Source organism: Rhopalosiphum padi, chromosome 2, assembly GCF_020882245.1.
Source record: "Rhopalosiphum padi isolate XX-2018 chromosome 2, ASM2088224v1, whole genome shotgun sequence".
Classification (NCBI taxonomy): Eukaryota; Metazoa; Arthropoda; class Insecta; order Hemiptera; family Aphididae; genus Rhopalosiphum; species Rhopalosiphum padi.
The window spans coordinates 40,947,519-40,963,446 of NC_083598.1; the positions used below are offsets into that span (position 1 = coordinate 40,947,519).

Below are 15,928 nucleotides of genomic sequence, written 5' to 3' on the forward strand. Positions count from 1 at the left end.
GAGATAGATGATAGATTATATAGGTGGGATAGATAGTCTAGATCAGTGCTTCTCAAACTAATAGCAGTAAATATATTATCAGAAGGTAATAACATTTATTTTACTAAAATTATTTTTGACTCAAAATTAAATGGGGCCTATTTAGTTATTGAATAACCGATCATATGATTAATCATAGTCAATAAAGTCTAATGTTAGATAACCGTTATTTAATAATGTAAACCCATAGCTATTAAAACAAAATGCAGTCGTGTTTCTTTTTTCAATATCGTACGTTTTGCGCTGTCTTAAATATTATTAAAAAAATAAAAATGGAAAAGTAGTTGAAAAGAAATATAGAAACAGATACTTCTATTTCAAAAAAAGCTACATAGCTTACAAAAATATATTTTGTGTAATATAATTTTTACATTTTATTATTCATACACAAGCCGAACAAACTTTTCGCATACTGTCTTCAAAGGATCGGCTTAACCTTTGGAAAATATCTGAAATTAATTATTCATTAAAATTAACAAAATTCATAAGATTATACAGAAATAAAAACTTCTAAAATTCAAAAAAAAAATGTATAAAGTTTTTATTTTCTCATATTTAAAGTTAATATCAATATTAGTAAATAAAATGAAACATCAATGCTTACCAAGAAAGAATTTGTTGTTCATATTGTGTTCGCGGAAGATTTTACTTTCTGCTGGAATTCCTGAAATTATAATAATGTCAAATATTGTTAACTATGTTCTATCTAAATTCTTAAACGAAATGAAAGTGAAAATTTAACTTTATGATATAAAATATAAATATAGAGTATAATAGAACTAATGGTTTTTTATAATAATATTATATTTTATAATTTTCTAAATAAAGTTTATTGTGAATAATAAATAAATACTATTAATTTTATACTAACCAAATACACTTGCGCCATTAGACCGAAACGCAAACATAACAATAATAAGTACTACAAAAAATGTTTTTCTTAACTGAAACATTATTGAGATTTTAAATATCTATAAAAATAAAAAGTCTTGTCATTACAAATGATATAATAATATTAACAGCATTATTTAATCATAAGGTATATTATTATTTATTAAACTTGGGATATAATATATTATGTATTTAAATATTTAACTATAACTGATAGTTTAAACTTATAGTTCCCCATAAATTTCATCCAAATTTGAACTTTAAATTTATATAAAAAATAATTATATTCATATAAGTATTCTTAAAATGTTTAAGTTCCATTATGAACTCCCTATGAAGAATATTGTTTTAAGTTTTAAAACTTTAGCTATACAAATTGAAGATTCAATACATTTTTACTATAAAATATTTTTAGTTTGTACATTTTCGTGATTTTGATAAATGTTGTAAAAATTTGAACTAGAAAATAATATAAATAATATTGTATTTATACATTTTTAGTAATATTACATAAATAAAAAAAGCAACTTATGCGGGATTTTGGTAGATTTTTACCCAAGAATTTTGACGCATCAAAAAATGTTGTATTAACATAAGTAAAAAAAAATATTGAAATTTTCTCGTTGTCTTTTATAGCTCAAAAAGAACCAAAATAACTTAAAATGAAAATTATACGATGTATAGAAAATGATAATACAAACATTTAGTGAAATTTAGTGATTTTTTTAAATAATTATTTGAATAAGAATGTTATTGAATAATTTTCAAATATAATGCTAATACAAAATACAAATAATATATTCAAATTCTTTGCTCATTAGTTTTTTTTTAGAAAGTCCTATATTTACAGTATGTTTCATTTATTTCAAATTAATCGAATAATATTATTTTTGAATTATTCGAATAATTTTTTATCCGAATAAAATATTATGTAAATAAAATTGTATTCAAACATCATTATCAAGTTTCTACGATTATTCAATTTTTTTCAAAAACAGGTTTAACGTAAATTTTTGTTTTGTGCTTCTTGATTGTTAAGAAAAATATTGGAATTTTTTTACTTATGGCCTCCAAAGTTAAATATCGAAGCATTTTTATTTCCCCAGATAGTTATGGCAGACACAAAAATAAAAAATCATTTTAAAAAAGGTACAATCATGACTCCATTCAGAATCTAAAAAATAGATTTCCAATTCCACATGATAGTAAATAAAAAATAATAATAGTAAATTATTAGTTCACCGAAGACAATATCTTATCCAAATCCAATTCAAAAATTAAATTTTTTAGAACAACTAAATTCATATAATATAATATAAAAATTATGAATAACTATAGATTAGTTTTCTGAATATTGCAACGGTGTGAATGTATAACTCCTAGTTAATTAAAAAAATAAAGTATTTTTCTGAAATTACACGAATAGGTAGCAAAAATAATATATTATATAACAAGTTACATATCTATAATATTAATTTGGTATATAATAATAAAAATTAATATATTACCTGAAGTGCTCTCAATTATTACAACAATTCGAAATATTATTTGTGACTAATAAATTCGAGTGCATTGAAAAATAGTTTAAAATTAAAAATAATTTTTTTAAACACATTTTATGTATCATTTGACAAAATAAAAATGGTTTACTCTAAATACAAACACACAACAATACAATTAGGTATTAATAAATAGACACACTAGGACGTGTGTTACAGTGCAAATATAATAAAAATTCTATACAATATTAGTTCTTATTAAACAGGAACTGTGCATTTAATTCATTTCATTTTGACTAAATATAATAGGAATTACAAAACATTATGTACCAGTTGCTTTGTCTTATGCATCAATAAAAATATTTTATTATTAATTCATAATCCAACTAACCAATTACCTACAAGTTAGATTAAATCTTTTTTTTTTTTTAATAACAAAGTATTAACCGTTTTTGATCAAATCGAATATATATCTATATAATGTATATGAGTGGAGTAATTGGCCAAAACTTTTCAGATACCTCTGTACAACTCCACTCCGCTCATAAAATTCTTAAATACCTATAACACTTAAACTACTAGTCCGTAATTTTATTTATACACATCGAAATACTCCAAATAGTTTTGCTTTGAAATATAAAATAAAAAATGTATGTTATTGTATAAAAAATGAACAGATAGATATTCAAAAAAATATATAATTATTTTAGAACTTTTTTTCATATTATTACTTACAATCATGTAAAAGAAAAAAAAACGTTAATTATTATTGAAATAATAAATATTTCATCATAAAATAATCGACTGTTTAGCTATAATACCCACATAAAATATACGACGAATAATTAACATCAATTTTAACAAATTTTATTTCAGTTTTAAGAATTTTGTTTTCTATTTTTTTTTTTTTACGTTGATTTGAGTTTTGTAAATGATAATATGGTTTACCACTAATTAGCTTTTACGAAATCTAGCTTTTAAGAGCTTAAATTGTTTCAACAATAATTTTTAAACACACTGTTTCTACTTGATAAACAATATTAGAGACGTAGTATAATAAATATTTAACTCATTTGATTTGCATTATGAAAAATTAAGATAAAGCATATTGTATTAAATTAGTAGGTAATAAACTAATAAAGTAATAAATAATAATAATGTGGGATTCCCAGCTCTAGGTAGGTAGAACACATAGCATTGATAGATCACATATTGGGAGATAGCCCATTTTTTAAAAATATATATATTTTTACTATATTTAATTCGTATTCAAGTGGTTATTAACCCATAAAATACAGACGTATTATTTTAAAACTTATTATTATTTCTATAATAATATGACGACTAACAAATTAGAGTATGATCAAAGGTAATTAAAAACTATAAAAAAAACAAATTACACAAATTTACCTTACATACATTTTTATTTTGTTTTAAGTTATAGGACAAAATATGTTAGGGTCAATATTTAATTGATGAATGGTGTTTCAAGAAGGACAAAATATAACATTCATAATCTCAAAAATGTCCACTTTAAGATCACTTTTATAAGATCTGTTATCAGTTTTCCATAACACACCCTAATTTATGGAATATTCCTCGTATGCGATACGCACATTAATGTACATTATTTATTTATAAAATGCACTGTGTGGACTTAGCAACAAATATTATATAAAATAAATTCAACTCGCAAAAGATCTAAAATAAAATAGGTACGTGTGTAAGTTCCTACACGGTAAAAATAGGTACGTATGTAAGTTCCTACACTACGTATATTATTATACATAATTTATAAGTTATCAATCTAATATCAATCATAGTATATAATAATACATTTTAATATAATAATAATTAATTTATTATGTGGTTATATTATTTTTTCACTTACTTCACACTATTATACTTTTCATTCTTCTAAATTATATTATTTTCATATCATCAGTTTGATAACTTTTTAACATTAAATTAAATATAGTATTTATATTTTTTACATATGTACCTGTCTTCCGCCGTGTAGGAACTAACATACGTACCTTTTTTCGTGTAGGAATTTACACATCACATATGTAGGAATTAACTTATGTAATTCTTTACCTGTTACTCTCGTGTAAGAACTTACGATTCCCCGGGAATTAACGTATTCCCAGAGTTTCGAATGAAAAGCCTATTTCGACGGGACCGTTTAGAAATATGCAAACAATGAAAGAAAGCTGTTTAGGTTGCGCCGAGCTCATACTCGATTTCCTACTTATAGTACTAAATTACACTTATCAATTAATAATTGGCTGATAACTATCGTTGTATACCAATGATGCTAATTTATTTACGTATAATAATTTGAATAAGTATTTAAAATTTAAATACTTATTGCAGGGCTTGAAACCGTTTTCAAAACCGATTTCAGAAACCGGTATAAGCCATTTTAAAACAGAAACCGAAACCGTAATCAAAACCGAAACCGAAAAAAATTGGATATCGGTATTTAAGTCAAAACCGAAACCGGAAAAAATTGAATACCGGTATTCAATTCAAAACCAAAATAAGAAAAAATTGGAAATCGTTAATTTTTGTTTTAATTTACGTGTTTTTAAAATTTTAAATACGTAAATTGTCCGTGAGATCGTAATTAAAATATCGATAACCATTTCATTATTTGCAAAATTATTAGTTGTTTCATTAATAGTAATGAATATATTTCTTTTAGTTGGTAAGTATTGTTTAATTTGTTTAATTTTTATCGTTAAGGTTAGGTACCCTAACTTTTTCAACTTTAATTTTATCTAAATCGAAACTGAAACCAAAACCGAAATATGTAAAAACCGGTATACAAAAACGAAACCGAAACCGAAATTATTTCAATCGGTTTCAAGCCCTGAATATTAAATATATTATAATTAGTTTTTTCTTAAGATGTAACTAAAGTTGCCTATATCAAACCCCTTTAACAGTGACATTGTACGTCATTTTAATTTTTAACACTTTGATAAGAGTTACTTAAAAGTAATTTAAAATGTATTGCTGATAATCGAAGAATACCATTAGCGGTAATTCAAAAATTTTTATATTTCAATATTTGTATTCATCAATTTTAATAATGACAATTTATTCAAATGAATAAAATATAAAATTGACTAAAGCCTAATAGTATATATAAGAAGCTTAGAAACAAGAGCAGTATTTAAATTTAACATAAAAGCTCAACAAAAAAAATTACTAGTAATTAATAATAAATATAACATATTTATAAATAGATCCTTTGTATTACAAAACATTATTTTGTTGTGAGTTTAAAATCACCCAAAAAAATGAAAAAAAATATGCTGTACATTTTTTACATAAATTCATAGCTCTTGATATTTTAGTTTTTAAATAATTAGTACATACATATATACGTTGGTATAATAAACATGGAATTGTAGTGATTATTGCAAGCAAAAATATTGAAACGAAATCAATTGAATTTATAATATACAAAATCATTATTACCAACAATTAAATAATAAATAAAATATGAACTAATTCACACCTAAAAGTTAGAGTTGAAATGATTAAAAGGGATCTGATTGATAATGTTTGAGTGTGGTTATCAATAATAAATAATAATATTAAATTTAAGTAAAAAATGTTTAACACGTTTAATAAATTTAATATCAGCTTTGAAATATAGACTTCAATAGGTGATCCGTATCTAGGATAGAGGTTTAATATATAATCTTATGAAAGATGATATGGAGAGATCCCATCTTTAAACTCTGATAAATAGTATTAAAACAAAACCGAAAGCTTGCAAAGATTTTTCACAACAATTCAATACTTAACTTGTGGATTAAAGTCTGATTAAATACTGAATTTAGAATTTTTGTTGTTTATGAAATACGTATACCTAATTTATATAGTCATAATATCTTTAAAAACACATTAAATGGTGTATATTATTAATAGGGTTTGAAATTTGAAATATTTCAAAATTGAAAATTTCACTCTTTTTGAAATATTTAAATGAAATATTGAACAATACTTTTTCTTCTTTAAAAACGTGTTCGGTTATAGTTGATTAGAAATAATATATTAATTATACACAGAAAATATTGATAGTAAATATGCAAAAATATGATGCACTATAAATTTTTGATATTGTTTTCGTAGTGTCTGGGAAAAGATTTTTATCTCACTAATCAAATAGTCCAAAAACAAAAAACGTAAATACAACTTCCGAGCCTTAGAATTTATCACTTCACACTTGTATTATTAATTGGATCCTTATTGGTTATTATTATTATTATACATGTTTTCTTTATTTCACTCAATAAACCAACTTTTAAAAATGTTCACTTGCAAGTTGACGTGGTTATAAACTTAAAGATACGAGTATAATAATTTATATTTTATAATGCAATCATTGCAATGAAATATTTCAAGAAAATAAATTTCATGAGATTTTAATACCCTAATTATTAATATTAAACATATAGACTCGTAAATCCCTAATTATTGTACAAATTAGTTATTATTTTCTTCGATTATTGAAGGAACGCAAGTTAAGATTTTTAAATTGTATAATGCGAATAGGGCATTTTTAAGAATTGAACTGAGGATACTCCATTAATAACAGTGATGAAGATCAAATAAGAACTTATAAATCAACTTTACATCAATTATATTCTCTATTAGTGTTTATAAAGAATATTAAATTGAATACGATACGTACAATATACAACAATACCGAAAAATAAATGTTTTTAAAAAATTTGTATTGTTTTTAATTCTTACGGAATTCTTACGTATGAACATACAAACTGGCATTGATAAGTGAATAAATAAAAACAATTCATATTATTTGTTTAAACTGAATCGTAGTACAAATAGTTTTTGTTATGGTACGTAAAATAATAATAGCAATAGTCTATTCTCTCAAGTTTACCCAAAACATATAGTTATTCTCAACTAAATATTAAATGAGTATATAAGTGTAAATTTTATTTGAAATAAGAAAAATACTTTGAGGTAAAAAAGTAACTAAGAATTTTATTTTTATACTATTAGAATAACTATATATTTTATCTGTAAGTATAAAAATTAATCATAATACAAAAGTATAATCCGTAATAATTCAGTTCTTATGAGGTATATTACGATAGAATAGATAAACATTTAAACTTTTTACACACACATAATATAAATTTTAAGACAAATTACATTCTGTAAAAAAATATTACAATAAGCAAATATGTTAATGATCATTAAAATATCATGGATAGAAAATCTATAAATTATAGTTTAAAAATTGCAATTATAAGTCTAATTATATTATATATCTAATTATAAGTAATAAATATGTACAAGATGAAATTTAAATGATAACATTTTGCTAAGCTAAACTATGATTATTACTTAAAAACGTTTTACGAAAATATACGAAATATAATAATTTGTTATTGATTCACTTAATTATTTTTAATTATTAATGTTATTAAATGATATGTCAAATAGTTAGTTTTCTATTAAATCATTGATTTATCATAGGATTTTTCAAAGTCAAATTCTTCTTATTGGTTGTATAAAGTCATAAAAAAATTAATATTTTATTTGCTTTATAGAAATCAATAATCGCAATAATGATTGGATTCAAGAAAACATGGTTTTACGTTTTTTTCGTAATAGCAATGTTTGTGTCTTCTTCGTATGGTATGAATATATTAAGTAAGTATTGTTACATAATTTTACCGAAAAAAAAATTACTTTTTTATAATAAGTTTTGGATAAGTTTTATCTTTTTGAAAAAAAAAAGATTATTTTGGTATAAATTAAATCTATATAGGTACTATTAGAACTAAAATTTTGTGTTTAAAAACGCAAACTTTATTGATAGCTAATTACAATGATTTGAAACATTTTATGACGAATACCAATATAAACATAATTTTAAAAACACTTTCTCCAAATCTAAATATAAAATTTATTTCATCAATTTTATACCTTCTAATATTTTTAAAAGCCAAAATCTTAACATTTTCAGAAGTCAGTAAGTCGTTGGAATTTGAGAGCCAATATTCTAATTCTAATGGTAAGCATGAATATTGATGTGAAACATCTAATGGCGCGGTATAATTGTAATAGTTGTAATAATTTAAATTCTAATAACATATTATTTAAAAATATATTATAATTTGTAATAATATAAAAAATGAAAAGTTTTCCAAAAAAAAAAAAATAACATTCAGTAATATTAATAATAAAATAAATTATTTTAATAAGAATTGAACACTGAGTATTCTTAATGGTATAAGCTGGCAGATTGTTTCCGCTTTGAATCGTTATTTGTATACGATGATATATGAAATTCAAATGTATTTAACAGTGATTCGTTCGACACCTACTGTACAGCAAAGCGTTACCTACATACACGCCGTTTTATATTGTGTTTAAAATTAAATATTTTTTTAGGGTTTCAACCGGTTGTAGGACTCACGGGTGATCTAAATGTAATAGATTCAGCACCTGTATAATAAAGTAAAATAAAATATTTCTATTTAATTATACAATATGCCATGATAAGGGACTTATTTAATATTTGAATATAATATGTTTACAGGCACTTTAAAATTTCCAATTCATTATGAAAAATCAAATTTTTAAAGTTATCCAATTGTAATCCATTTATATATATATGTACCTCAATATTATATACAATAATATATTCAAAATTATAATAAATATAATAATATATGGTTTAATAAAATATGCAATAAAATTTTTATAAATTTACGATTTTTGGTTATTTTGTTTAATCCGGACTTTCATTAATTCGGACAACCTAATTGGGGAATTAGTCCGGATTACTGAGGTTCTACTGTACATAATAACGAGTATAATAGAAAAAATATTTTAATAATGTATTAATATTCTATAATTTAATTAAATAAAAGTGAATAATAATTATCAAACAATATTTATCGTACTATTATTATATTTAAAAAAAATGTCTACCTATGTCCTATAAATAATATCATTGAAGATCGAAGTAAATACAATAATGAATTATATTTTTTTTAATGGTTTTAATGTATGAAAAAAACGTTATAGCCCATTTATACCATTAAAAACGTGTACAAAATGTTTTCAAATAATATACAATAATAATCATAATATCTTGAACGAAAAGGACTGCTAAAAAGATTTAAATTCACATAAAATAATTTGTATGTATTCAATATTTTTCAATTCCTTATTCTTAAAAGAATAATGAAAATGCCATTTGAATATTTTGATATTACAAATTGCTTATGTTTGTTCAAATACACACAAATGTATAACAGCTTACAAAACATCACCCATTCCACTAACTAACCAAAACTAGTAGAAACAAAATTGTTGTTTTCAAGAGAACGTTTAACTAGTAGAAAAATATACAAAAAAATTAAATAAAATATTTGTTATTTTTTATTATTTTAAATAAATGTTCAAATTCAATCGTTCCAATTTATCATATGGGTACTTTGTGTAATACTGTTGTCACATTTATCACATTAGGACGGAATTATTATACGGTACCATAATGTCTATTATAAATGGTGACTATAAAAAAATTAAAGGGTGTCCAATTTGTACAAATTTATCAAATCAACAAAAAAAAAACCGAAAATAGCAGAATGTCAAACACAATGATCTCGCACACACGTCGTCGCATCATAAAATCCACTGCGAGTCTATCGTGTACAAAGTACTAACATAACACTCATAACAGCAACCAACTTGCAAATTATATTTCCGGTCCAATATCCGTTTCCCTGATTGAAATAAAAACTTAATTAAACCCTCCTATTTTTCTATTCACTGTTCTTATAAATAAAATCAAAATTAATTCTCCATAACTATCTTCAACATCCATAGACCATAACACTTCATTACAATTAATATTATCATTATCTGTATTATTTTTTATTTTATTTTTTTGTTTTTCTTACGGTTTGGTTATATTATGTTTTTACTGCTTAATGACTAAATTTAAATTCTAATCAATATTTTGATATTATTTAATTTTAATTTGTAACTGCAAATAAAATGTTTCCTGGGTCTTCTCGTCCAATAAACACTAAACATGAAATCTGTTTCAAAACGTGTATGTTTACTGAATATTGAATTTAAGACTATTCATATAATGGTGGTTCCTAACTCATGAGCCGTGGCCTACATATTATGGGCAACGGGTAGTGGTAGACCGTTGACCATATAATATTAACATTATTAACGTTTATATTTCTGGTTATACTACACAATTAATGTTCTCTAACAATTTTAATAAATGTAGTTTTATCTGATGAAGTTCCTACAAGTTTATTATTAATATTTGTTATTTATAATTTGTATCGTATTTTATCGAGAACAGTCGTGTTATTTTTCTTAATTACTATCAAAATTTTTCAGTGGCGTAATGGTGTGGGAGGGGGGGATATGGGGATATATCCCACCCCAGAAGTGCCTCATAAGCACTTAGCTTTTAAATATTTTAAGATCAGAAATATTTTAAAATAAAAAATAAGAATTCATGGATATTATCATAGTTGAGATTTTTTGTTTATTTTACTAATATAAAACTAGGACAGCTCAACAATTTATTACAATATATGCCAACAAAATTGTATAGCTCATAGATAAAAGTTGACACTGATAAAATCTACAACTTACGACTCTTGTTATCATTTTTAACTAAAATTTTTTACAAAAATAAATAATATGAACGTGGTATAGACTGGTAATTTATGAAAACATAATATTATTTATTCTGTGGTGTAAGGTATTAACTATTTTTCGAATATTATATTACTGTAAACTTTGAGTAATAGTGCAACACTAATGTATATTATAATAAAATGAGTTATAATAATTATTTTTGTAAATTACACAATAATTTTGAACTTTGACTAACTTAAATACTTAATAGGAACGCTTAAATGGACTTACGATGTTATCAGTGCATCTTGACATTAAGTTGAACCCTGATGACGTACTGGACATTTTGGTCAAAAAAAATAAAAGGGAAAATTGGCTTGATAATTGTTTACTTTATTGTCTTTGAAAACTATATTATTGTACCATTTATCATTTAATTTATAATAGTAAATATAATATTGTGATCTATGAGATTTAATGTTCAAGGATGGCGTGGGGATGGCATAGCCCCACTAGAACAATAGTATAAACTTATATCCCAATCCCACCCCAGAACCAATTCCAAATTACGCTACTGACATTTTTTAATAAACCTAATTGAAAACATTTTTACACTTTTTTTAAGTACTAATTCCCTGAAATTAAAGAGGAAATCCAATTGATCAGTCATCTTCTCGAATAACATAACTAAAAAAAATTGATATCAGCAAGAGAAGAAGATTTTTTGATTGAACAGTCATGGTCATGGTTTTTAAAACCACACCATTAGCCCTGTTCTGGTTAAATATTCGGCAAGACTATCCAGCAATTTCTAAAATTGCTCTGTGAAATTTGATGGTTCTTCCACAAATTATCTGTGAGAACAAGCTATTTCAACTTTTATTTAATCAATATATTAACTCTCTATCGTAAAAGACAAGCAATGTCAAAAATTGTATTAAATTGTTTAACTTGTGATTAGGTAAAATAAAGTTTTTTCTTGACAAACAATATATATATAGGTATGCCATTAGTGGGTCTCAAACTTTTTTTTAAAAAATTGGTGGTCTGCACAACCACAAACAGTTTGAGAACCACTGATATTATACAATATTTTACTTACAATACTAACAAATAAATGTTTTTACACAATTTATTGTATTGATCTACATTTTATTAAAATATAATAAAAAATTTGTTTCAGAATTCTTACGAGTGAACATACAAACTGTCATTGATAAGTAAATAAATAAAAACAATTTATATTTATTTACACTGAATCATAGTATAAACAGAATTAGTTATGATACGTAAAATATTAATTACAACTATCTATACTCTTGAGCTCACTCATACCAATCCCATTCTCGACTAAACATTCGACGAATATACAATTTTAAATTATCATAATCCATTTGAGGTAAAAGTAACTAAAAATTTTTTATACTATTAATAATTGTATATATTTTATGTAAGTATAAAAATTAATCATTATTTAAAAGTATAATATATACTATATATGAAATACTTGAGGTCCTTATCTCTGTGAATCAATTAAAAAGGACCACAATTATGATATCACTATTATTTCAGGAGATATCGCAAAGGGTAAATCCTCATCACACACTGTCGTATATATATATATATTTTTTTTTTAAGTCCATTTACATTCTGTTCAAAAACATTACAATAAGTAAAAATGAAAGTTTACGATGGTTATAATATCATGGATAGCCAGATGAGTAAATCAACATATTATAATTTAAAAATTGCAATTAAAATTCTAATTAAGTAATAACTATGTTCATGATATTTTAGATGCAATATAAATGATAACATTTTGCTAAGCTAAACTATGATTATTACTTAAAAGCGTTTTACGAAAATATACGAAATATAATAATTTGTTATTGATTCACTTAATTATTTTTAATTATTAATGTTATTAAATGATATGTCAAATAGTTAGTTTTCTATTAAATCATTGATTTATCATAGGATTTTTCAAAGTCAAATTCTTCTTATTGGTTGTATAAAGTCATAAAAAAATTAATATTTTATTTGTTTTATAGAAATCAATAATCGCAATAATGATTGGATTCAATAAAACATGGGTTTACGTTTTTTTCGTAATAGCAATGTTTGTGTCTTCTTCGTATGGTATGAATATATTAAGTAAGTATTACATAATTTTACCGATAAAAAAGATACTAAATTATCAGGCCTCCCGTTTTATCTTTTTGAATAAAAAAAATAAGATTATTTTGGTATAAATTAAATCTATATAGGTACATCGTATGAGAGCTAAAATTTTGTGTTTAAAAACGCGAACTTTACTGATAGCTAATTACAATGATTTGAAACATTTTATGACGAATACCAATAAACATGATTTTAAAAACACTTTCTCCAAATCAAAATATAAAATTTATTTCATCAATTTTATACCATCTAATATTTTTAAAAGCCAAAATCTCATCATTTTCAGAAGCCAGTAGGTCGTTGAAATTTGAAAGCCAATTTTTCAATGGTAAGCAAGATTATTGATGTGAAATATGTAATGGCGCAGTACGGTAGTGGGACCGACTGTGGCGTGGCGACGCCCCACTCGTTGTTCGTCGGCTCAATTCGCCAATGCTCGGCAAAAAATTAATAATAATTTAAAAAAAAAATAATAATAATAATAATTATAATTATATTTTTCAACATTATTACCAAAAGAAAATTGTTGATGTTGAACATCTGCCAGGCGTCTCGCGACATTTTTTGAATTTTAGAAGTTTTTATTTCTGCATATTCTTTTGAATTTTGTTATTTTCAATGAATAATTAATAAACTTTAATATTTTTAATTAGCTTATTGTAATTTCAGATATTTTCCAAACGTTAAGCCGAACCTTTGAAGACAGTATGCGAGAAGTTTGTTCGGCTTGTGTATGAATAATAATATGTTGTAAAAATTAAATTACACAAAATATATTTATGTAAGATATGTAGCTTTTTTTTAAATAGAAGTATCTGTTTCTATATTTCCTTTTAACTACTTTTCCATTTTTATTTTTCAATAATATTTAAGACAGCGCAAAACGTACGATATTGAAAAAAGAAACACGACTGCGTTTCGTTTTAATAGCTATTATATTATTAAATAACGGTTATCTAACATTAAACTTTATTGACTATGATTAATCATAATATGATCGGTTATTCAATAATTTAATAGGCCCCATTTAATTTTGAGTCAAAAATAATTTTAGTAAAATAAATGTTATTACCTTCTGATAATATATTTACTGCTATTAGTTTGAGAAGCACTGATCTAGACTATATATCCCACCTATATAATCTATCAACTATCTCAACTGAATTACTTATAAATCAAACTTACCTTTACATTGTAAACTGTAAATTTTCTTTTCCAATATTATTATTATTATATTATTATTTTATACTGCAGTATACTATTACACTTTGTTACTTTGTTACTATAGCTTTATGCATAATTTATTATGACTTTTATAGAGGATTTGTAAATATAGGTTCCATTTTTTCAGTTCAACAGTGTTCTATTATTCCAAATCGCAGCTTAAGATATCATACCTACTGATTAATAGTTATGATTATAGACAATACAATTTATTGAAAAAATATAATTTCAGGTATTAGTTGCCTATACCATTTGGTTAATATTATAATATTTAATTCGATAATATTATATTACAATAGTTAAATTTTAATGAAAAAAAAAATATAAATCTTAATTCAGGACTTTGACATGGTTATTTATTATAACTTTTTAATTTAACCATTTAATACAATAAAATACAACATAATTGTAATATAACGCAGTAATACTTTGTTTACTAGATTATTATACAATATTATAATCATAATTCATAATAAAAGATTCTGAGAGGAACAATTATTTTATTTATTTTACAATAATAAATGTATGTTTTATATACTATATATTTATGTCACAAGACACTTTTAACAGTACCTTGGATGTGGATTCAGATAACAAGATTGTAATGAATCTAATCAAAAGTAAAAAATATGAAGTATTTTTCAAAATCGTTAGAAAACATAAACCAAAAATTATAAAAAATCATGACGTTTTAGTTAAAGTTTTTATGAAATCAGATAGATATTTAAAATAAAACGAACGAATTCAGTTACTTCGTTTTATTTAAAAAAAATAATTGTTGAAACTTTAAAAATTTAAATATACTACATATTATATTATACGCAATTACATTTTCAAAATATATAGATTAATTTTTAGATACTTTCCTATTCATAGTCGAGTGGTTATAATAATTGTAATAGTTGTAATAATTTAAATTCTAATAACATATTTATTAAATATATATTATTATAATTTGTAATAATATAAAAAATGAAGCGTTTTCCAAAAAAAAAATAATAACTTTCAGTAATATTAATAATAAAATAAATTATTTTAATAAGAATATTGAAGAATTGAACACTGAGTATTCTTAATGGTATAAGCTGGCAGGTTGTTTCCGCTTTGAATCGTTATTTGTATACGATTATGTATGAAATTCAAATGTATTTAACAGTGATTCGTTTGACACCTACTGTACAGCAAAGCGTTACCTACATACACGCCGTTTTATATTGTGTTTAAAATTACATTTTTTTTAGGGTTTCAACCGGTTGTAGGACTCGCGGATGATTTAATTTTACTAGATTCAGCACCAATATAATAAATTAAAATAAAATATTTCTATTTAATTATACAATATGTCATGATAAGGGACTTATTTAATATTTGCATATTATATGTTTACAGGCACTTGAAAAATTCCAATTCATTATGAAAAA

The 15,928-nt window shown here is 23.3% G+C and overlaps 1 long non-coding RNA gene across 1 annotated transcript; it reads left to right on the top strand.

Annotated features, from left to right (window-relative positions):
* The first annotated feature begins 7,313 nt into the window (after positions 1-7,313).
* Positions 7,314-9,381, top strand: LOC132921256 (uncharacterized). The gene is made up of 5 exons (XR_009660847.1): positions 7,314-7,436; positions 8,030-8,132; positions 8,449-8,496; positions 8,877-8,942; positions 9,025-9,381. It is a non-coding gene; the product is annotated as an uncharacterized LOC132921256 (long non-coding RNA).
* Positions 9,382-15,928: the final 6,547 nt, after the last annotated feature.